This window comes from Mauremys mutica, chromosome 3 (genome assembly GCF_020497125.1).
Source record: "Mauremys mutica isolate MM-2020 ecotype Southern chromosome 3, ASM2049712v1, whole genome shotgun sequence".
Lineage (NCBI taxonomy): Eukaryota > Metazoa > Chordata > Testudines > Geoemydidae > Mauremys > Mauremys mutica.
In genome coordinates this window covers 143,278,603-143,304,225 of record NC_059074.1, presented here as the reverse complement: position 1 = coordinate 143,304,225, position 25,623 = coordinate 143,278,603, and the positions used below count along the sequence as shown (strand labels likewise).

The window sequence follows — 25,623 nt, the reverse complement described above, 5'->3', positions numbered from 1 at the left end:
CTCCAGGTTGATTTGTTTTCACATAATTATTCAATGAATACTTGTGAATAACAAAATACTTTCAGACCTCATGGTTGGTTCACAAATTATTCTCACAAACATTCAGGTTAAATACGTTAGATAATATATTCACAACAAACAATTCAGCCAGCTCTAGATGTATTTAAATTTAACCTTGGTTACTGCTTTGTAGTACTGCTTTACTGGAACACAAACAAGTAAAGGTTTGCTACTGTGTGATTAACGCAGCTGCAGCAGCTAAAGGTGTATGCACTTTAGGGCTCTTGCAGTAGACTCCATTACCAGCAGTATTCTTTCAGTTTGCAGCAATATGGTTTCCTTAAAGGGGACCACCAATGCTACTACAACTTTTTTCTTCTCTAAAGAACTTTCTTTCTTTCTGGTGGCCTCATGTCACTTCATTATCTCAGCATATGGCTGATTCCAATAGCTGCCCCCAAAGGAGTATATGATTTCCACACTTACTGGGACAGGCTTCAGTTGCAACCAGTTTGGTTTTGGCTGAAGTTGCCTCTCTTCAAACAGCCGTAAACCCTCCTATGTGCAGCTACTGTGTCTGACCAGCCACTGTATAGCAGGGGATTGGATGGAGGCAAAGTAAGAAATAGTCACTGTTAGGGTTAAGAGAGAGGGGATGGGTGTAAACCAGGGAAGTCTTCTTTTGGCCCTGCAAACAGATCTAACACACCGTGTAACTGGTAAGGGGGTGGTGTGAGCCCATCACCCTTCTGAACAGTTCCCCCCTCCCCATACTCCTCTGTACAGTAAACATTTCAAATGTTCTGATATTCCTCCATTGGTTTTCAGTTTATCGTCTTCAGGGTTTGCTAGCTGTTTCTCAATATTTAGTGGTTAAAACTCCACTATCAGAATAGTTAATTCTATGGCTCTTCAGAGGTTTTTATAGATTATTTTATGTTTGTTATCCCTTCAGGACATCTTAATCAAAACCAGATCTGTAAATCCATTCTAATATAGTACTTGTGTGCCGGGGGTTATGTGTCTCCCTCTTCCCCCACCCCCCTTCTCATAGGAAACAGTCTTCACAGCCCATTTAGAAACAATGAATGAACTTAAATACCAACTTATTAGACACCCTGATTCATATCTTTAGTGTAAACAGCACAAAGATTAATTTAAGAAAGAATCTGGATTTCAAGATCAGTTCTGAAGCTGATCTTTATGCGAAAAAATATGCACAGTACATCCTGTTTTCATCTGAGGAATATGTTTTGTTTTTAATTTAACTAAAGAAGTCAAAGCCAGAGACTGTTTGTTGCTCTTTCAGCAATTTTTTTTTTAATTTGTAGTTAACAAACATGCAAGTGAGGAAAAAATCTGCTCTGGAAAAAAAAGTGTAAAAATGGTTACAGAAATGCATACATTAGATCCATACAGAAGAAAATGAGGAACAGCTTGCTAGCTGAAAGATGGTGACGCATCCTAATATGTATAATGGCGGAAAAGAAAGTTAAGATACAGAAATGGAAGAAATGAACAGAGGATCTAACAGTAAGAAACCATTTGGTGGTTTAAAATGAGCTCACTGGAAAAAGAAATGGAAAAACCATTGAACTGGAACACTGAATGAAAAGGATAGAAGGGGAAAGTGAAAAGGAAACCTTCCTTTAGTGTGCATGCAATTGAAGTGCTTTCAGACACTCTTTAATAGGAGGATATTAACTGGCTCAACTTAGGAAATATTTTGGGGTACTAAGGAGAAATGGAAAGTTGACTGACTGTAAAAATGATTCAGCTATGTGGCAAATATTAAAGGCTTCTAGTTCTGTAATATGCAGCAGGAAAATCTAGTGCTATGATGTTAAATGGATTTACATCAATTTACGGTGTAGGAAGGGGAAACTTTTCACAGCTAAGATGGGTAGTAAGGAAAGTGACTTTGCAGGGAATAGAATGGGCACAAAAGCATATAAAGAGGGAGGGAAAGCATTGGGTGTCTGCTAAAATTCCTACTGAAATACACCAAGATGAAGGATCTGAAGTTAGAGGAGGATCCAAATCAGACCCAGTTATCCAAACCTGCCTGAACTTTGCCATGGCCAAACCAGGTATCCAGATAACTTCTTTCTGTGGCAGCAGAACCAAAATCACTGTTTCTATTTCAGGGGCTCTGGACTGATAGAATTAATTCTATCTTCCAAGTTAACCTAATTTCAACAGAGTTACAGCTCCCCAATAAAACAATTCCCCAGTTTGGCACAAGAAGCTATGTGAGGGTTAGAGAGGATATAATCCTCCCCCACCCCCAGGGCAGGGTCTGAAGCATATGAGGCAGCCAAATTTTATAGCCCCCGAGGGGCTGTACAGCAGACACAACCTGTCCAATCTCCCTCTGCAAGGCTTGAGGCCAGCAGCTCCACAACATTTGAAGACCCACTGGCCACATCTTCTCATCTTCCCCAGGGTGCCTATATAGTTCTCTCTTTAAACTTCTTTGAGAGATCATCCCCGTGGTGAGCCAATTGAGGGGCAGTGGAGCTGCGAAGGTGGGTTGGGGCTTCCTTTGCCCCACCCTCCTAAGTCTTGTGCAGAGAGGAGTCAGGCTGAACTAGAGAATCTAGCCTTGTTTCAAGAATTTCCCTCTGCAAAGGGTGAATCTGTGATCTGAGCATTAAAATAGGCTGAGTAATAGAAGTGAATCCTTCTCCAACATCTATTGCTATCCTTCAGTTGTCATTTTAACTGGTGACCATGGCAACAATTAAACATCTTCTGCTTTATTCTCAGTTTAGTTTCTCTAGCAGATTCATGAGAATAGATTAATAGCCTTTACCAAGTTTTTTTTTCAACTAAATGTTTTATGCCATGTTTCTGATTTGTATTTAGACTATTTAAACTATATATAGTGATAGACCTAGGCCTGTTGGGAACAGCAGAATAGTCGAAAGGAGATATACTGGCCACTGGATAAGCAGTTTCCTGTTCCCTGAGTGACCAGAGCAGGGGCTGCTCCAGGCTAATGAGAACACCTGACTCCAATTAACCTGCTAGGAGTCAGGTGAGGCTGTCAAGCACCTGACTCTAATTAAGGCCCCTCTGATGCTAGAAAAGGGCTCACTCCAGTCAGGCCAAAGGGAGTCAGAGGAGAAGAAGTGTGTGTGAGGAACCAGAGGCATGCAAGAAGCTGAGAGTGAGTAGGCGTAGTGCTGGAGGACTGAGAAGTACAAGCATTATCAGACATTAGGAGGAAGGTCTGGTGGTGAGGACAAAGAAGGTGTTGGGAGGAGGCCATGGGGAAGTAGCCCAGGGAGTTGTAGTTGTTGTGCAACTATACCAGGAGGCACTCTAGACAGCTGCAGTCCACAGGGCCCTGGGCTGGAACCTGGAGTAGAGGGCGGGCCTGGGTTCCCCCCAAACCTCCCAACTCCTGATCAAACACAGGAGGAATTGACCTGGACTGTGGCTTCTATCAGAGGGGAAGGTCTCTAGGCTGTTTCCTGACCCACAGGGTGAATCTGTGAGGTGAGCAAATCCATCAATAAGCACAGGACCCACCAATTCAGAGGAGGAACTAATATTTGAAATACCCATCCAACAAAAGATTTAGGGGCTATATGTAAAATGATGATTTCACAAAGCAATGAGGTTAAAAGAAGAGCCTGTGAAAGTTTGATGACTTCTGTGCTAGTCATGAAAATTATGTTTTGAAGAGTGCACAATATCTCGTTCTCTCTGTGTACAAGCAGTATTGCAGCTTTCTTCCGAAAGCTTCATGGGCCATGGCCCTGCCCAATTTGGAAGGGTTTGTATAAGCAATGGCACGAGTCACATACACTCAGAGTGAGTCCACACTGTGCCTGGCCTACACACAACAGATAAAGAATGCATGAGGCTCATGCCAAAGCAAAAGGTTTAATGTCAAAGCAAAAAATAGTATTCACTAGGGCTGAAGAGAAGCAATAAACATTGGTTTTGGATTTTACTCAGTTTCATCATTTGGTTTTTAGTGAGTGTGCATTGTGAAATGCAAAGTTTTTCATTTAATCTAATGATACTTTTTCCCACCCTTTAAAATTGTGTAAACATAGGGTGCGGGGGGGAACCACCTGTCACTCTACACTGTGTGCCTTTGAAATTTCAAGCAAAAGTGGATAGTGGCTATCTTTGGAATCTGAGATTGGGAAATGTTAGAGAGAGAGAAGGAAGAGTCATGTGACTGATGGAATGATATGTATTATGCATATGCACACAAACCTACATAGGAGAGACTGAAGTTTTCCAATATGTCTGACCTCCAAGCCTCTCTGGCAGGTTGTGACAACTTGGAAAATCTGTCTGTACAACTTGATAATCCTGGTTGCTATTATAAAATTGTTACATCAACTTTTATAGTATCCTGAATGCCCCTCCGTATCCACTGTGAGCTGCTGGTTGTGTCACGTGTCTGCCAAACCAGGGACAATAGTGGATCATTAGAACTCCATGACCACCTACTGCAGTGGAAACAGCTTGGAACAAAAGGTGGCTTGTGCCCAGAAAATGTGTTCTCTTACCTGCCAGCAGTGGGCAGGAGTCTGGGGAGTAGAAAGTTACCAGACACAGAACAAAGAAACCAAGGTGTTGGCAGGGGAATATATAAACAGACTGAGGCAAGACACACAGGAAATCCAGGCAGGAAGAAGGAAGGGTTCAAGCTGGTCGAAGTGAGAGGTGGCAGGCTGACCTAGGGAGAGAAGGCTCCAGGTTTCAGAATACAATCCATGCCCTGGAGCTGAAGGACTCTGGATCGTCCCAAAGGCCGGTGACCCCAGCCCAAAGAATGCTCTGGAGTGCTGAGGAAGTTGAGGCAAGAAAGTATAGGTAGGATTTACTTAATCACACAGATCTATAAAAAAAATAATAAAGAGCAATAATGTGTTATACACAGGACACTTTGCAGAATTCTATGCTACACCTACTATGTACCCCCTTGAAGAGAGAAACCAGAGGGTTCATACCTTTGGAAAGATGCTGAGAGAGGGTATGTTTAAGCTATGGAGGAGTCAGCACTGGTTCCAGAGTCTGGGGAGGGGGTCCTCTGGCTGCAGCTACCTAGACAGAGGATCTGCACTGCAAATGCCTGGGGACATCAAGACAGGGAGAGTGCTTGGTCTCTGCGCAGACTCCAAAGGCTTTAAATACTTGGGGATGCTGTAGCTGGATCCCACTCATAACAATCTGCCAGTAGAGGAGCCCAAATGGATCTGGGACATAGGTGTCTACGTTTTTCCTCTTGAAATGGAGCGTAATTGTAGGAGGCCATGGGGAGTGAGGCGATATGGATATGCAGTGCTGGGAGCTCCCAAGCACTTGTTTTGGGCACGAGACAAAATTAACAAGCAGTTATGAAACTGTTATGCTTCTTGCGTCATGTGTACAGCATCTGGAAATTTCTAGCAATGGCCATGTGGGCATAGATAAGCAGCCATACTGTTCTTAGGGCTCAGTACAGACTGTTAGATGAGACCCCATCTGTGTGTCTCTGTCACAGGGATTTTGCTTTTGTTCATTTTTGTTTTGTTCCCTTATTCTAAATGTCACTTTTAATAAAACGTTTGCCCTTTGTGTATGAAAAATCATAACTGCAGTTTTTCCCTGGACAGGCTCTTGAGATTTGAAATGTCCGACTCCTCTCTAAATTAGAAATATCATCTGAATATGAAATACCGGAATATAGCTTCTACACTGTTTGTGTATAGTTATTGCATTTTCTGCTTAGAGTACTTTCTAGATTTCACTCAGAATTCTGTGAGATGTAAGAATAGGAAGAGTTAACTAAATGTTTTCCATCTCAAATGGCCTTTTGAGTTCTGGACAAGTTCATCTTGGTTATTTTTAATTGAACTGCTTTTCCAATCTCTGCTCAGGAGACCAGTAAATTTTATAAGCAACCTTTATCTTCAAATTGGTGAAATTGGATGAGACTTTCAGAAGTGCTAAGCATTGGCCTAGCTGCTCCCAGTGAATACAAAGGTTTTTTTTTCCATTGACTTCAGTGCAAGCAGAGTTAGACCAAAACCAAGCACTTTTGAAAATCCCACCTTTTAAGATTTTTCTCTTCTATTAAATAATGGGTATGTTTGCTTACTGCTACATACACATATGTCTCCTTGAGGACTCATATGTACGTAATATTCAATACTGTTTGGTCTAAATTAACAGTATAAAATGTAGTTTATATAAATATTTTGCATTTCTAAATTGTTAGGTCTCCAGAGCTTTCCCTGTGAAGCACCTGGCATTGGCCACTATCGGAAGACAGAATACAGAGTTAGATGGACCATTGGTCTGACCCAGTGGGGCTGTTCTTATGAGCTTATTGGATTTAATTTCTGTGTAAACCTTAGAGTAGCAGCAACACCCACATTTTGAAAAGGCACTTTAGCCTCTTAAAGCTAATGAAATACCATCACTGTGGACAAGATGTCTGTGACAGTGTCCAGAGCAGTGATTCTCAACCTATTTACCATTGTGGGCCACCTATGCAGCTCTCTGTGTTATGTGGGCCACATCCACACAATATATATACTACCTGTATGGCCCTGAGGATGTCACATGGGCCACAGCTGTGTGCTGATTGGGCCACAAGCGGGCCGCAGTTGAGGACCACCGGTCCAGAGCAATAAGAACATAAGAGCAGCCATATTGTGTCAGACCAAAGGTCCATCTAGCCCAATATCCTGTCTTCCAACAGTGGCCAGTGCCAGGTGCCCCAGAGGAAATGAACAGAACAGGTAATCATCAAGTGATCCATCCCCTGTTGCCGATTCCCAGCTTCTGGCAAACAGAGGCTAGTGATACCATACCTGCCCATTCTGGCTAATAGCCTCTGATGGACTTATCCTCCATGAACTTATCTAGTTCTTTGTTGAACCTTGTTATAATGAACCATTTTAATCAGTTAGATCCTGGGGACACTCCCATTCCCATATTATCCTGGCATCAATAGTTGAGCTTTCATACTCTTATTTGTGCAGTTCTCAAAGCCAAAATCTTCCCATTCTTCTCAAGTTAATATAGTCATAAAGATTCTATGCAGAAAATATGTGCGCATTATCTATGTTTTACATAACCCACCTTTCCCAAGTAGTATATTTATTTGTACTATGGTAGCACCTAGGTGGCCCAGCTAAGGTCAGAACCCCATTTTGCTAAATACACTACAGTAGGGCCGGTCAAAAATTTACCATCCAAATTGTTTTTAATTGAAAAAGTTTTTTCTGCTGAATGAAATACTTTGATATTTTTTGAAAAAATTGAACGCCCAAAAATGAAAATATTTGGATGTGATATTAAAAAAAAAAAGATATTTTCCCCATGGAAAACTGGTAGACAACCCCTCTCCCCCTCACACACACACATTTTTCTTTCAAACTTTTTAATTGAAATAAAACCTTACTTTCTGGCCAGCTCTACATTGGACACATACTAAGGGACACTCCAGTCCCAGTGAGTTTACACTCTAAATAGACAAAGAGAATTAGAGAAAGGTAAGGTGACTTGCTCAATGTCATGCAGCAGAGCTGGGTAATGAATCCAGGTCTTCTGACCTACTCCCCACCCCACTCCAGTCCCCAAGTCAGCCTCTCACCATAACCCTAACAGCCTAATCATTGATGAATTTCAGGCTTCTGAGAACAAGTGAAAACCTAAAGCTCTCACTAATATAAATAAAAATAAGTCTGGTCTTTTAAGAAGATCACTAGGCTTTCATATGTGTTGATCTACTGGATTAAGACAATTTAAAAAAAAGTTACAGAAAGTGTTGGTATATCTTGCCTACTGCAGGATTGTGAGGTGGGTGTTGATGTGCAAACTCTTTCCTGTCTGACTGTTCAGGAGCAGGGAAACAATCCTGAAGTTTTGAACAGAGAAATAAGAATATCGTGAACAATTTCACAATACGCTACAGAATTCCTGTTTCCCACAGAATTGCATTTGATGCGCCTCCGACCCTGCTCAATCATTTGAAAGAATAATCACTGTTTTCTCAAAGCACAATCATTTTGTTTAATGCAGCTCTTCACATTAATATCAAACACACAAAATATTTTCCCTTTTAAGATGAAATAAACAATAATATCTGAAAAGTCTAAAAAAATTTCAAAGAACTTCACAGATGTTGTTAGTATTAAAAGATAAACATATTTTTTTTCCAAATGGGGCCTGGATTTTCAAAAGGAGTCTATATCCCCTTTAGCATGCAACTGTGTACTCATTAACCACCCATCTAGTGTCTGTATAGCCTCTCTGAGGAAGTGCAGCCATCAACCTTAAGTTATTTTTGCTTCTAGCAGCCATAATGTAATGTAGGTATAGATATTCACTTTGGTACCTGCTATCTCTTGAGGGGAACATGCTGTTGAGTGTAGATGTCCTCAGTTCTAAGCACTCCTCTCTAGATTCACTTGTTCTGGCTCCCCTCTGAATGCAGAAGTAGATGGGATGGTTGGATCCTATAGCTGTAAAGATTTACAGCATCATCTGTGAGTCCTTTCAGCTTCTAGATTTGCTTCTTAAAATTGAGGACTGGGGATAAGACTTAAATAGATGAAATGGCATCCAAGAATGAAGGGGTGGATGAAAACCATTTGCCGCCACTTCTCTTATTCAGCTGGATATTCTGAATTATTAAAGCAGGGCTTTGGAAAAAAGACCAAGGACAGGGTAAGCACATTACTTAATCAGGGGAAAAAGCAATAACAGAAAATATAGAAAGTTTTGTTTCAGTTTTCACCAAAAAAATTAGTAGAGATTGAATATCTAACATAGTGAAGGTCAGTGAAAATGAGGTAGGACCAGAGACTAAAATAGGAAAAGAACAAGTTAAAAAGTACTAGATAAATTAGATGTCTTCAAGTCAGCAGGGCCTGATGAAATACGTCCTAGAATACTCAAGGAGCTGACTGAGGGTCAGAGCTGTCCCATTCATAGGACTGACCAGGGCAACCATCCCGGGCCCCACACTTGGGTGAGGGGGCGCTTCAGGACATGGGGTCTAGGGTGGCCTAGGGAGTTAGCAGGGAGCCCGGTGCCAGCAGCAGTGATCAACCCGGCCCCAGCCCGTCCTGCTCTGCCTTGCAAGCTCCTGGTGTCACTCGGGGGGAGGGGCAGAAGCTATAAAGAGGCAGGGTGGGTGCAGGGGCTTGGGGGAAGGGGTGGAGTGAGGGCAGGTCCTGAGGTGGGGGTGGGGTTGTCCCGTGCCCCACACCGCCCCCTAGGGACGGCCCTGCTGAGGAGATATCTGAACCATTAGCGATTATATTTGAAAAGTTATGGAACACGGGAGAGATTCCAGAGGACTGAAAAAGGACAAATATAGTGCCAATCTGTAAAAAGGGAAATAAGGACAACCCAGGAATTAAAGACCTCTCAGCTTAACTCTGGAAAGATAATGGAGCAAATATTTAAGTAATCAATCTGTAAACACCTAGAATATAATAAAGTGGTAAGTAACAGCATGGATTTGTCAAGAACAAATCGTGTCAAACCAATGTAATAGCTTTCTTTGACTGAGTAACAAGTCTTGTGGATAGGGGGAAGTGGTAGGTGTGGTATATCTTGACTTTAGTAAGGCTTTTGATACTGTCTCACATGACCTGCTAATAAACAAACTAGAGAAATGCAACCTAGGTGGCACTACTATAAGGTGGGTGCAAAACTGATTGGAAAAACATTCCAAGAGAGCAGTTATCAGTGGTTCACAGTCAAGCTGGAAGGGCATATCGAGTGGAGTCTAGTTCTGTGCAATGTCTTCATCAATGATAAAGATAATGGCATAGAGTACACTTATAAAGTTTGTGGACAATACCAAGATGGGAGAGGTTGCAAGTGCTTTGGAAGATAGGATTATAATTCAAAATGATCTGGAGAAATTGTCTGAAGTAAATAGAATGAAATTCAATAAGGACAAATGCAAAGTACTCCATTTAGGAAGGAACAATCAGTTGCACACATACAAAGTGGGAAATGACTTCCTAGGAAGGAGTACTGCAGAAAGGTATCTGGAGGTCATAGTGGATCACAAGCTAAATATGTGTCAACAGTGTAATACCGTTACATCCCAAAATGAGATTTGCTTTTTTTGCATTTGCAGGAGTGTGTAAACAAGAAATGAGAAGTAATTCTTCTGCTCTACTGTGAGCTGATACAGCCGCAACTGTAGTTTTTGGCCAGTTCTGGGCGCCACATTTCAGGAAAGATTTTGACCAATTGGAGAAAGTCCAGAGAAGAGCAACCATAATTATTAAGGGTCTAGAAAACATGACCTATGAGGAATGATTGAAAAAAATTGGGTTTATTTAGTCTGGAGAAGGGGACATGATTACAGCTTTCAAGTACATAAAAGGTTGTTACAAGGAGGAGAGAGAAAAAATGTTCTCCTTAACTTCTGAGGCTAGGACAAGACACAATGGGCTTAAGTTGAAGGGTGGCTTAGATTAGACGTTAGGAAAAACTTCCTAACTGTCAGGTGGTTAAACACTGGAATAAATTGCCTAGGGAGGTTGTGGAAACTCTGTCATTGGAGGATTTTAAGAGTAGATTAGACAATCATCTGTCAGGGATGGTCTAGATAATATTTAGTCCTGCCATGAGTGCAGGAGACTGGACTAGATGACCTCTTGAGGTCCCTTCCAGTTCTATGATTCTGCAGCTGGCAAAGCTTGGGGTTTCAAAAAGATTGGGAAAGGGCTAAATATTCTCACTACTTCTTATGCCTAATTATGCTCATTTCTTCAGATCTTTTTCTCTCCAGTTTTTGAGGTAAGGTTGTGAAAGTGCTGACCAGAGTTTACTATATTTCAGTTATAACTTACAGAAGGCTGCTACCTCTAAATAGTGTAGCACAGAGAAAAAGAGAGCACGCAAACAACTGAGGCATGATCAAGCCATCATCTGCACATGTGTAACTGATGTGGTGATCCATCTTTTGAAGAACAAAATAAATCTGTGGACTTACATTGGATTAAGTCTCAAATCAACTTAAATTCAGGTTGTTGTTTTTTACTTTGCTTGGTTCTCACTAGAGATGCTTGCAATACTTTCAACTAAATTTTTTTGTCAACATTCTATTTTGTTGAAGTAGTGTTTTGTGAAAACATCAATTTAGATGAAGCTTTCGAAGGGAAGGTTTCTGAAATCCAGGGTAGATTCTCTGGTCACACACCAAGTGAGAGAGAGGAATTGGAAGCCTGACCTTTTTGATCCAAGAAATTGATATTTTGAGACAGTTCTGTTTGATAGAAATTGTCGGTTTTCATTCCAATGTGGAACAAAAAAAAATCAAAACCTCAAAAGTAGTCTTGAACTGTAATAGTTATTTTCCAGTTGTCACCTACAATCTGTGCTTTTGAACTTTTGGGCAGCATAAGTTGAAGTTTAGCATGCAAAAAGCCAGTGAACAGCCAGCCAGCCTGCCTGCCCCTCTCCTACATTCCCTTTCTACTTTAGTGGGGGTACCACAGCTTGTAGGGGGAAGGAGCTAGCTGCAGCTATTCCCCTCCATAGTCTGAGCTTGTCAGGTTCAACACCCTCCAGCCCCAAGCAAAGCTTCAGGGTTTATGGCTATACAAATCCAATCAGAGGCTTCAGTTCACAAATTCCTTTTGCACATTGTACCCTGAAGTACTGGCATGGCCTTAAAACCAAAAAGAATGAAGATGAGAGCCAAAAAGGGAAAAAGTAGCTTCAAGTGGATTGAGAACACAAAGCTCTGGCCTTGGAGCAAGAGGAGAGGATAAACCACTTAAATCTTTGGGATTACACGGTTGTAAATGAGGGTCCAATATGGTTTGAGTTGAACAGGAAAAAGAAATAGACCAGTTGAGGAAGTGAGCATAGTTCAGGATAATCAAATGGGAAGAGTGCCTGAAAGACAAAGCAACCAAAGAAGAGAACAGTGAGCAATGTGAAGAGGAGAGGGTAACCAGGGGAGAGAACCCATGTCAAGGTAAAACAGTGTGCACATTAGTTCCACAGCACAAATTAACCAACTGTTATTTGTTTTATCACAGTGCTCATACTGTCACATCAACCCTTTATGTGCAAAGTTCTAAGGTGTATTCTGATGTGACACATTGATTCATAGATTAAATCTTGTCCTGTAACATTTCAGAGGTGACTTCATGAAAAAAATCTATGAAATTCCTCCTGCTATTCATAGTTTCAATTATTAAGGAGTAACTCCTATATCAGTTTACCACAGTCATTGGGTCAGAAAAGCTTCATTATTGTAATTGCCTAATAACATCCATCAGCAGCTAGTCTAGTAGGAAAGTAGCAGTAATACTAATGAGAATGCAGAAAAATAATTGCCTGCAAATATCTCAGCGTTCAAGTATCTACTACTGTACACAACAGGCGTAGGAACTGAAAGTGGCTGAAAATAAGGGGGGTGAGATTGAGTTGCAGGAGCACGTTCTGGGATGCTTCTAAACCAGTGGTGGGCAACCTCTGGCCTGTGGGCTGCAGGTTGCTCACCACTGTTCAAAACTGAGCAATCTATTTCCCCTATTCTAATCCATGCTTAACTCCTATTACCATTATATGCCCATTGTGAGAGGAGAAGGTACGTCTCAAAGATTATTTTGTTGTCATTCTGATTTTCATATGCTCTGAGTTTTTTCTTTGGAGTTGTGCAAAACTGCCCAAGTTCTTTCATGTTGCATTTTACAAATGGTTTCTTGTTGAAACCTTCTTTCGCTCCTGCCCCTGCCCCCTGCACACACCTTTTGAGGCCATTGGACTTTGAGAAGATTTTCTTTTGCTAAAATTGAACTGAGGAAAGTAAAACTACTTCCAAAAAATGGCAGGGGCAGAAAGTGTCTATGGGGTTATGAAATTTCATATTTGATCAGAAACAGAAAAGGGTTGTGTGCATCTTTGAAAATGTTCTTTTGGAGTTTGAAACAGAAAGGAAAAGTGGTTTGTTTTCAGATTGGGGGGGAGGAGGAAAGATTTTATCATAGACTATCATGGTTGGAAGGGACCTCAGGAGGTCATCTAGTTCAATCTGCTGCTCAAAGCAGGACCCATCCCCAGACACATTTTTGCCCCAGATCCCTAAATGGCCTCCTCAAGGATTGAACTCACAACTCTGGCTTTAGTAGACCAATGCTCAAACCTCTGAGCTATCCCTCCCCCAAAATTAAACATTCAGACATAAATACATATTTTGTGCCACACTGAGTGACGTTATCCATGTGATAAACTACATTTCCCTTGCACCTTCAACCAACTCATCTTGACTCTGCGCACCATCTCTACCTAGATTACTTCCAACAAACATGTCAGAAGCTTTAAAGAGGTGCCATTTATTTAAAAATGTAACAAACCTTTAAAACAGGGATTGGCAACCTTTGATACACACAGGGCCGGCTCCAGACCCCAGCGCGCCAAGCGCGTGCTTGGGGCAGCATGCTGCGGGGGGCGCTCTGCCTGTTGCCGGGAGGGCGGCAGGCGGCTCCAGTGAACCTCCCACAGGTGTGCCTGCAGCGGGTCCGCTGGTCCCGCGGCTCTAGTGGAGCATCCGCAGGCATGCCTGCGGAGGGTCCGCTGGTCCCGCGGCTCCAGTGGAGCATCCGCAGGCATGTCTGCAGGAGGTCCACCGGAGCCGTGAGACTGGTGACCGCCAGAGCGCCCCCCGCAGCGTGCCGCTGTGCTTGGGGCGGCGAAATTCCTAGAGCCGCCCCTGGACACACAGCCCGCCAGGGTAAGGAAAAGCTAACTCAGTGCAAATTCAATTATTTGAGACTACTTAGTTCAGTGCAACCACTCACATATTTAAAGTTAAGCATATCCTTAAGTGCTTTGCTGAATGCTGGATATATAATATCTGAGCACATATCAGCACCAAGTTTATCACTGAATCTGCTGCATTAAAATTAGCATTCGTGATTTGTTTAATGGGGCAACAGGACTACTTTATTTGGAAAAGCTGAAATTTAAATGTTAAAACTTACATGTTTTTCAAAGAGTCGAACACCAGAGCCGTTCTTAAATAATTATATTTTTCTCTAGGCAACATTCTTAAAATATGCGGCTGTCTTCTAGTCACAATTAGGAAGGCATTTTTAAGCACTGTTCCAATTAGATTGTGGCCATTTGCTAAGAAATTCTGATTGTGCTTCCAGAAAAATGATGTGGGAATCAAGATCTCTCACTGTAGGGGTTCAGAAAGCTTTTAAAATAAATGCTCTGATGCATAAAAATGCATTATAAATGGAGTGATATTCTTTTATATGAGGATTTGTTTTTAAATTTCAGAGTAGTGTGTTAAGCAATATCTATCTAGCAACGAGCCAAGGAGTTGATTATTATCCAGGCTAACTTTATTAAGATAAGCAAGAATATTTTAAAACATTGTCTACATTTTATTTTTAGGAATACATGGACACTAAGAACTGTGTATGGTATGTTTCAGTCTTTCAGATTTTACTCGATTCCTGACTAGGAAATCCTGTGAAATATTTTGCAGGAGTCACTCAACAGCCCACAGAATTAGGTATTACTGGATAGATTAACATACATAGAAGATATACGAGGCATGACTTACATTGTTTTATTATCTCCATACATACATTACACTTAACCAGCTAGGTCATTCCAGAATCTTGCAGAGTTTCTTCAAGGCCTCTATGAAATACTGTACCAGAATGCATAAGAAAATGGATACATAATAGAAGTTGAATATAAATGTCATGAGCACGGTAAAGACATAAGCAATTTTGCCTGGGTGTAATGGAAGGTCATAAAACCCTCATAAGTCTATTGCTTTTTCCCACAGTTTTCCCCTCTGAGTACTAATGCTTGCTCTTTTGCGCGCATGCATGGTCTCTCTGTTTTTTTTATTTCCCTCCCCGTCCCCTGCCCTCAATCCATCTAAATCGTATTCACATGAGTAGCCCATAATCACTTTAGTAGTCCCAATAGAAGCCATTGGGACTAAGGTGAATAAGGGGAACTTTCCTGTGAATTGTTTCCCTTCTCACTGATCAGCAGCATGACAACCTATCAAGCAGAATCATGTGACTCTGACTCCTCCACTTGACAGTTTTATTCCTGCCTCATTGCCGTGAAGAAACAGGAGGGTAATCACTGAGGTCTGGCTCAGGGCCACCCTCTGGATTTTAATAGATTCTGATCAACGGCTTCAGAAAAGCCTAACATTAAAAAGAGTCTTTCAGGCTATTGTTAACTGTAGTTTCAAACTACAGATGACTTTTTCCTCACAATGAATTGGACTGTGGTTTCAACCCCACTGCCCTGAGTAGAGTGCCAGGATATGAAAGCACCCCACTCCAATGAAATACCTGACAGAGAACTGAGTTGTGGTGAGGATCTTAGGCAATGTATTTGTATCAGCTAGTACTAAGGTTCAGTTGATCCATTATTTAATTTTAAAAAATCGATCACCTTTAGTTACTTTATCTTAATCTATGGCTTTGATTCTAATGAGGCCGGAGGGGAAAAAATGGGAAATGTAAAATCTCTTAATGGTCTTGGGATAAAAAAATTTAATGTGGAAAAGCCAATATCTAATCAAGAAAAAGGCAGTGAAACAAAGACAAGAGCTTTACAGTCACAGCCATCTGCTGCTGCTCACAACTACGTTGCATTGTGCATATGTGCAAAAACATGTAAAATAACAAAAGGAGGAGCGATCCAAAAACAGAAAGGGCACTGAGGAGCCCAACTGACACACAGTCAAGGGAAGCCGTGAGCCTAACTGCCCTTTGTGCCTCGAAAAATCTCCCCCAGAATTTTCATTTTCTAAATTCCCCAATATATTTCAGTTGATTTGGATTTTACCTGTGTCTTAAAATATTTAAACCAGGGGTAGGCAACCTATGGCACACGTGTTGAAGGCGGCACACGAGCTGATTTTCAGTGGCACTCACACTGCCCAGGTCCTGGCCACCGGTCCAGGGGGGCTCTGCATTTTAATATAGTTTTAAATTGTTTCTTAAACATTTTAAAAACCTTATTTACTTTACATACAACAATAGTTTAGTTCTATATTATAGACTTACAGAAAGAGCTCTTCTAAGAACGTTAAAATGTATCACCGGCACGTGAAACCTTAAATTAGTGTGAATAAATGAAGACTCAGCACACCACTTCTGAAAGGTTGCTGACCCCTGATTTAAACAAATTTGAAATAGATATTAGGAATAGGTATGAACATACTCTTATGGTGATAGCGCATTAATTAAAATGACACAACTGGAAGGGTCTGAGATACCATGGTGATGGATGCAGTAAAAAAATCTGAATAGACATCTTCAGCAAAAATATTTATCAACTGGTAACTATGATAAGCTGAGCATATCAGTTTCTTCCAGAGGTTACTTCTGCCCCTAATCCTAAATATGATGTTCCAATAAAAGTGTACTTTGTCTTATATTTGCTCTTGTCACAGACCTTGACTTGATGTTCAAGTTCTCTCGTAATCATTCAGATGATTTTAAGGAACATAAAGTACTTGGGGCTTTTTGTCCTGATATCACACTCTCTACATTTAATTGAAGATGTCAGTCTTCTTTTTTTTATTTCTGGAACTCCGGTTTCTGAATGCAGCTTACAAGTTCTTTCTATTCTCCTTGGTGCTTAGTTTCATATGCTGATTTATATATTTGCCATTACTCTGAGCAATGGATTTATTTTCTTGAAGGTCAAAAAAATCTGCCATGTGGCTATCTATTTATGTACTCATATGACCACCATAGTATTTACTAGTAGCAATGAAATAACAAAATCTCTCTCCCTCCCTTCCCAGTTTATTGCAGAAATAGCTTGGCTAGTTTAAAGGTTTTGTTTGGTTAACTGGTTTTCTTTGTTTTCCTGTTTAAATTCATGTGGGTGTGTGAGCGAGTGTGGATGTGTTATGTGAAGAAATTACCGAGGGAAAGCTACGTTGAAAAATGAGTTTTGTATTTAGTTCTGAAAGTGATAAGATGTGGGGTTATATTTATGTCATGTGAATTCCATAGTCTTTCCCTATGTCCCGGAGAAAATTGTCACCTGTATTGATGAATCTCCCTCTTGTTACTTGAATATGGTGGGAGGTTATGGTTATGGTAACAGCTGTATTACAGACTGGTTTTCAGTAGAATCAGGAGTACACCGGGGATGTGTATTCACACCTACATTATTTAATGTTCTGATAGACTTTCTGAAGACAAAACTGATTGAGGTCAAAGTACAAGTTGTCTAAGGATGAATCTTTAAATTTGAGGATTTCAGGTATGCAGATGATATTGCCTTATTTAAAGAGATGACTGACCATGTACTGCTAATGCTGGAAGAGCTCTGAAAAACTGCAGAATCTGAGAGACTTAAAATCAATGATGATAAAACCAAAGCTATGCATGCCTCTTATAAAACAGAAACTAATGACCTGCTGATGCTGCATGTAGATAGCAAAGACTAGTTTTCATCTATTTGGGTAGTCAGGTTCTATATCCGAAATCACATGTTGGATTGACTTGTCATGGCATTTCAGTATCTTCAAAGGTCTCTAGGCAGTGAGATGTTTGTGTGACAACTATGATACAAGTGTTCAATGCTGTAGTGATGACAACTCTGATTATGGAGCAGAAACATGGCTGTTAAAAGCAGCTGAGGAGAGAAAGCTAAACAGTTTTCAGTGTCAAAAGTTATAGTGTATTCTTAATATCCATTGGTTTCTTCTTTTTTTTTTTGGTCACAAATAAGGATCTACTTAGATAATCCTGGCATGTTGCAGTGTCACCACAGTTGAGAACAAGACATATGCAATTGTAGGAGTTATGTCCAATGTTCAGAAGAAGGTATGGTTTGACAGAAGGTTTATAGAGCTGAGATTGAATGAAGTAGAGCATGAGACCAACCATGAATGAGGTTGGAAGATGCAATTTTGTGGGATTTAAGAAACCTAAATCCTTCCATCTCATTCTTGCTGAAGGAAGAGGACTTTTAAGGACCCATTGGAGATGGAAGTCCATTCTGTGTGTCACCATGGCTACAACATAGCCATGTAAATCTGCTGCTTTTATGGATATTGAGCAAGAAGCCATCTTTCCTGTAGTTAGGGCCATCCCCTGGGATGGCATGGAATATCAGGATAAAGACTTTGAAACCAAATGCAATTCAATGGGGAGCCAGTGCAGAGTGGAGCACTAGGGTGAAGTGTTCCCATGGATCTGCATTTCTTAGCAGGCTACAGCATTTTGTAACAACTGGAGATTTTTCAGGGTATGTGGCTTCATTCCGAGATATGAATTCCAATAACTGCACCCAAAGGTCACATAAGAAAATCTAGTGCTATATTTGGGGGCATATTTTGTGTTACTTTAGAGTCAGGTGTGGATAGAATCAATCTGACCTAGGGAAGCACCAATGTTTTTTTTTTCCTGGCAGAATGTCTTCTGATTGACAGATTGATATATCTCTAAGTATACGTCAACATGTGTGGCTGGCCAGCTTGGCTGGCAGTGCAAAAGGGTGGGTGTAGGTAAATCCCAAGGTAAATGGGATTAAGAGCAGCTGAGGGAGGCTGGCAAGGTAGTTGGCCCCAGATGTGGTTGGCTTAATCAGGCCACAGCTGGCCCTGATAAAAGGGTCATGGGGCCAGAAGACACAGGAGTCTCACTCTAGCCCTGGAGTGGGAAGGGCTAGCTGCCTGGGAGCAAGGTACCTGAAGCAGGGCAGGGCAGGGGAAGGGAACTCCAGCCTGGTAAACCCCCAGCTGGCAGGCCTTGTTGAAGACCTATGAAAGGTACTGGGGCTGCAGAGGGGCAGCCCGGGGATAGGCAAAGGCAGCAGATCCTACACCCTTGCCAATGATGAGTGGCCATTATAGACTGCAGTCTGCCCAATGAAAGGACTAGATGATGACTGGCAGTAGCCACTGAGGCAAGGTGGGGATAGAGGGGTGGGCATTCCCCTGGGAGGGAAGACCAAGAGAGTGGGGGTACTGCTGGGGCATAACCCTGAGGTAAAGAGGCACTGGGGTCCAGGAGGGACACAGGGCCTGAGGCAGGAGAGACATCAGCCAGCCGAGGGTACTCTGGTGCTGGAGTTGAGCTAATTCCGAAGACAACCAGCAGGAGGTGCCACACTGGTGAGTCAGTGGTCTGCTACAATGGGGCAATCTGTGACTCTTGTCCCCTCACCCAGATGTGGGCATCAGGATCATGTAGTCCTGTAATCCTATCTGGCTTTTATTCTGTGTAGTGAGGCTGAATCTCCCATCTCCCACTATGTACTCACATATGGCCTAGACTAGAATCTAGTTGTCTGTGATCTCGAAATGTATTTGACTAATGATTCAAAAGGGTAATTATGAAGGGAAATGATGGGGAACTTTAATTTTTTCTCTTTATATTTAATTAGTGACTAATTTTAAGTAATAGTGGGTTGTGAATATTTTTTCATGACATTCTGATTTTAAAAAAAATCTTATCACCATTTTCCTATGTACTGTACTTTGCACACACAAATAATCCTATTGACATTAATGGGTCAACACATGGCCATAAAAAACTCAGATGTTTGTAGGATGGGGTCTGCATTCATTATTTTCAGAGCCCTTTTAAGCAGTTTCTTCTCCCTTGGTTTTCACACCTCAACTGCTAGAAGAGGGCCTCATCCTCCCTGATTGAACTAACCTTGTTATCTCTAGCCTGATTCTTGCTTGCATATATATACCTGCCTCTGGAAATTTCCACTACATGCATCCAATGAAGTGGGCTTTCACCCACGAAAGCTCATGCTCCAATACGTCTGTTAGTCTATAAGGTGCCACAGGACTCTTCGCTGCTTTTACTGACATGGGATCTCCAGCTCCTACTGAAAGAAGTGGGAGTTTTGCAATGGAGTAGACCCTATAAATCTACATCACTGTGTCATAGTAATGATTGAAAAGCTGTCCTGTGGTGTAATTTCAGTGGAACTGCTCATGTGACTAATGTTTTTGAGGGACCAGGCCCTTATTTTGTTATATTATATTAATATGCAAATCAAAAGTGTTCAGACAAACACCCCAAAGTTTAGCTACTAATTCAAAGTTTATTTAAACTTGCAAGACAGTAATAGAAATCTCAGGAGAACAGTCTTTTTCTCTGAATATTTCCAGTAGTGCCTACTCCTGGCGAAGAAATCCTGCAAGAACAGCTTCTCACAGGGGTAAATTCTTCCATTTACCTGTGTGCAATTCTTATTAACTGCATACATATCTGGGGGCAAAATTTGGTCCATGGTACTTTAACATAACTCTTTCTGGACTTAAACAGAGAGAGGAAAGGAAAAGTATATTCAAAATTAAATATATTTTTCTTGTTTAAAAAAGTTATTTGTAGAGTCCATCAGATTGGTTACAGATTACTATCTGTAACTGGTTACATTTCAATTCTATTTGGTTAGCTGTTGGGACCCATTTACAAACAGATCTGAATTTTCTGTACATATATTCATTTGTGAAAAACATTCCCTAACTAGTCAGATACCTAAATTTCACCCTGCAAGTAAGATAAGAATTTTGGGGTTTGACTCCTTGCTGTCTCATTTTTGGTCATATGTCACAATTTTTGTTTTTTAATTGGATGATTGATACATTTAGGAAGAAAGGCCATAATGAATAGCACATTTGCAGTGCGCAGTCTCAGAAATAAATATTCATGTTAAAAGTTGTAATATATATTGAAGACCATTTTAATGAAAACCAGATATGTCTTCTGAATACTCATCTGTTTTTATAAATATATTTCTACAAACTGCACTGGACCGAACATGGCACTCTCATTCACTAAAATTATCAGTTTATATTAACTAGAGCTGGCTGCATACTTATCTGTACTTTCCTGAATCTTAACTATTTTGGTTCATTTCAGATTCTGCATGAAGATTCCAATAAATTCTTATTTTATTCACATTACTTCATCCATTTATACTTGGGAGGAGGGCTTATTTCAGTTTTATTCATAGCAATTTAAAAATAACATTTTAACATGTAGTGAAATCCAGTGAAAAAGCATCACCTTACAGACGTGCTATGGCTTTTTAATTCTGTACTTCAACAGCTGTACAGCACACATGTTCAGCCAACAGCAACACATACATAAATTCCATTAATTCCTCTTCCCCTGAGGTCTTTGCTGACTGTTTGAATGACAAAGTTCTGCTTTTATTGGTTATGACAGATCAGGCTTGGGATTTCACTCTCTAGGGAAACATCACACTGTTATTTTAAGGTGAATTGCTCAATTCAGGGAACAAAACTGCCTAAAGCTCTCAAGACATTTAGCACCGAGTTTTTTTCAGTCAAACAGCTTGGCACCTTCTAACGCAACAAGAATATACAGATTATGAAATGGTTTGGAATGAAAGAATAAAGAGGATAGTATGGATGATGGTCTACCACTGGTTTTCAAACCAAAATACCTTGACTAGAATTGTTAGCTATATTAACCTCCATCTAAATATGTACATCTGAAATACAAATGCACTTTCTCCCCCCACTTTTCATTTTATTCATCGTCTCTTTATTAACAACACTCCCCCTGCACACACTAAAACAGTGTTTCCCAAAGTTGTTCTGCCGCTTGTGTAGGGAAAGTCCCTGGTGGGCCGGGCCGGTTTGTTTACCTGCCCCATCGGCAGGTCCGGCTGATCGCGGCTCCCACTGGCCGCAGTTCACTGCTCCCGGCCAATGGGAGCTGCTGGAAGCGGCGCAGGCCGAGGGACATACTGGTCTCCAATTTCAGCAGCCCCCGTTGGCCTGCAGAGGCGAACCGCGGCCAGTGGGTGCCATGATCGGCCGGACCTGCGGACGCGGCAGGTAAACAAACTGGCCCGGCCCTCCAGGGGCTTTCCCTGCACAAACAGCATCCCAGGTTTGGGAAACACTGCACTAAAACATACATCTGTTACCATGAAGCTTGAGATCCCCAGCTAACGCTACATAACAACGGTTGAATTTTGCTCCAAAGTTTACTTCAATTTTTCCCACAATACATTCATTACTATCAGCTTGATGAGATAGCTGAGCCAGGAAGCCAGAACATAAGTGGGCTCAGCAGAATTCCGTTTTTTAATATATAATTTTGGTGTTTAAAATAAACATTTTTCTATTTTTATCAACTTACCTTTTCAGTTACAGGAAATTATGGGGAGGGTCAGACAACTATATAATGACAGATGTTGAGATTCGAAAAGTTAAAGCTTTATAACCACTAAAATTCAAACTGTCGATATCATGTCAAAATATGCAAAGTAAATATCCTTAAATAAAACTCTAAATTCTCAAGCAGCATTTTTCTTTCTTTGCCTATCTGTAAATTTTGATTATAGATGGAAATATTTTTCATATCTTTGGGCACGTGTACAGTGAAATCATTTATCAACACTTACCAATAGAATATAATCCTTCCAAGTCTAAATAGGTGTGGAGGCTGAAAAATGCTTGTTTGATAAGATTGTAGATTTCAGAAAATCCATCTTTTGATTGTGCAAACAAAGACACTGAGGATAAAGAAAAGTTTGTCTGGAGAGCTGGTAGGTTTTAAATGAGGCAATGAAAAATGGAGTTGAGATTCCAACAGATTCCAGGGGATGGCATAACACAAATTTATTTAATGGCATTAAATGTTATTTCTATCCCATAGTTTACGCATCCTAACTTTTTTGCAGCTGTTTTGACCATCACTGTACAATGAGCAAAGGTTTTCACTGAGAACTGCACAATGGCACCCAGAATTGTTATAGTTAAACTAGAAGACAGTGAGTTGTATGGGGAGTTCAAATGTTTAAATTTTTCAACAATCTGGCATCGTGCTGCCCATTCACCTGGCTGCGTTAGGTCCCTCTGAAATTCCCATATTTTAATATTGAGTAACCTGAATAATTTTGTATCCTTTGAAAACTTTGCCACTTCACTCTTCACCCCTTTCCATATAATTAAACAACACATTCTGGCTCAGAGCTTGGCCGCCCCCCCTGTTAATTTTTTTACCATACTGAAAGTGGACTATATATTAGTACTCTTTTTGTTTTGTGTCTTAATCAATAGTTTGCCTCTCTCCTCATGACCAGTAAGTCTCTTTAATAACTTCTTATGAGGAACTTTGTCAAACCTGTCATCTGGTTCTCCATTAGCCACAACTGTGTTCACACACTCAAAAAAATCTAATAGATTAGAGGTGCACAATTTTCCTTTACAAAACCATGCTGGCTGTGGCTATCATAGAACACCTTGATGATCATAATATCATTTTATTTCTAATGATTATTTCAACCAATTTTCTTATTGAAATAAGTCTTACTGCTCTGCAGTTCTCATAGTCACCCTGGCATCTCTTTTGTAGATATGTACAATGCTTGCTATACTCCACACTAGCAGCTGACTTTAAAATTCTGAAACAGATGTTAACCATAAAAATAAGGAAGACAATTTAAAGTACAGCATTTATGTGACAATAAAGTGGGTGTGACAGGTATTCTCAAAGCTGCAGTCATAATAATAATATATGGGCACATAAGTATGATGTTAATATATTTTTACTGTTGACTCAGGGTAGAATGGATCCTACTCATGTATACCTGTTCATGTATTTGTTTTTGCCACCTAGACACAGGACAGCTGGTGGATGAGAATTCACTGTGGTAGTGCACTCTGTGTTCATTAAATGGATCCCAAATCTGAGTCACATTCCTTAGAGAACCCTCTGGTCCAATTAGACCCAAACACTTCCACAACCCTTGTGAAGGCAGAAATGAACCCCAGAAATAAATGCTGCACTCAGCCATAAACCAACACTTTGATCTGGGTGGTATATTGAAAACTCTAAAATGGTGATCTATCATTTTACATTCTCAGGGGGTTTCCTGGTCCTGCTTGCAGGCAGGGGGTTTTGTAGGGAAGTGTGTGATCTGAGCCTAGCAGCAGTCAGGTTGCAGCCAGACAACCTAAATTAAGGTGGGCTGAGTTGTCCATTTTTGTTTTAGGGAGTAGCCTGCCGTGTGTGTGTGTGTCTCTCTCTCTCTCTCTCTTTCTCCTCCCCCCTTGTGTGTATTCTAGATTTTAAGAAATAGACCATTTATGTTGCAACTTTCCAGCAAGAATGTTTTTCTTTTTATCTAACTTCTGTTTGTATGCCATGAAACACAACTGTCCATACAGTGACAATCTGTTAGTACAACTGTTTAGAGCAATGGCTCTCAACCTTTCCACACTACTTATACCCCTTTCAGGGTCTGATTTGTCTTGCTACCCCCAAGTTTCACCACTTTAAAATTACTTGATTACAAAATAATACATAAAAATACAAAAGTGTCACAGCACACTATTACTGAAAAATTGCTTACTTTCCTATTTTTACCACATAATAATAAAAAAATCAACTGGAACTGGGCTTGTCTTCACAAATAGCACTAAAGCAGTGCAAATTCACCAGTGCACCTGCACCGCTGTAGCACTGTAGTGAAGACGCTACAATGCCGATGAGAGATTCTCTCATCAGCATAGTTAATCCGCCTCCCCGAGAGACAGTAACTATGTGAACAGGAGAGGCTCTCCTGCCAACATAATGCTGTTTTAACTGGGGTTAGGTCAGCCTAACTACTTTTCTCAGGAGTGGGGATTTTTCACACCTCTGAGTGATGTAGATATACCAATACTGGTCTGTAGTATAGACCTGGCCTAAAACAGTAAACCCTCACACTCAGGGGAGAAGCATTATCATGTGTGAAATATTAGTTTACCATGAGAGGTGTTAGCGCCTCTCATTGGGAGTAGATATCTCCTCCCTAATACAAGAAAACCTATCAGCACCAGATAAACCATTGTGGAACATCAGTGAACAAAAGACTGTTGATTGGTTCCCCCACATCCAGGAAGAGGGTATGTGCATAAACCCTCATCCCATCACAGCTTGAACACTAGGTGAAGGGAAGAAAAATCCCTTTTAAGGAGAAATTGTGATCACTATGCTGCTTGAACTCCAAGGGACAAAGATTTCTAAGTGTAAGCAAGGGGTCCCCAGCTGTTTAGCTCGAGTTAGCTCTAAATGACATATAAAGCTTGCATATTACAGCAGTTACAATCTTAGGTTCCAAAAGATGATAGTATCTTGAGTGTATGTTTACCTGTTTTAACCCTAGTAAATAACTCTATTTCTTTTTCCTAGTTAATAAATCTTTATTGAATTTGTCACTGGCTTGGCTACAAACATTGTCTTTGGTTTGAGATCTGAGTACGACTGGCCTGTGATAAGTGACTGGTTCTTTGGGACTGGGAGTAACCTGAATATTGTTTTGGTTTAAGGGACTATCTATCACAAAGGCAGTCTTGCAAGAGAGATCAGAATGCCCAAGGGGACTATTTGTGACACCATATTAAATCTGTTATAATGCTTGAGGAGTTCACACTTGATGCTTGGTTAGTGAAATCTAAGTATAGAACTCACAACCAGTTTGTGGTTCATGCTCTGTTTCTTGATAAGCTGCCCTGAGGCTGGTACACATGGTCATGAGCCACTCCAGACAGCTCCCTAATTGGATTCCCTAGATCCACATTGAGGCTGTGTTTGAACTGCCTCCCTCCTGCAGCAGAAGCAACTGAGGCCC

At 40.9% G+C, this 25,623-nt stretch overlaps 1 long non-coding RNA gene across 1 annotated transcript in view; it reads left to right on the top strand.

Moving 5' to 3' along the window:
* Window positions 1-3,124: 3,124 nt before the first annotated feature.
* Window positions 3,125-25,623, top strand: part of LOC123367441 — a 42,509-nt gene continuing 20,010 nt past the window's right edge. Inside the window, exon 1 of the long non-coding RNA XR_006578466.1 lies at window positions 3,125-3,172. This is a non-coding gene — a long non-coding RNA (uncharacterized LOC123367441). The remainder of the gene's footprint in view (window positions 3,173-25,623) is intronic.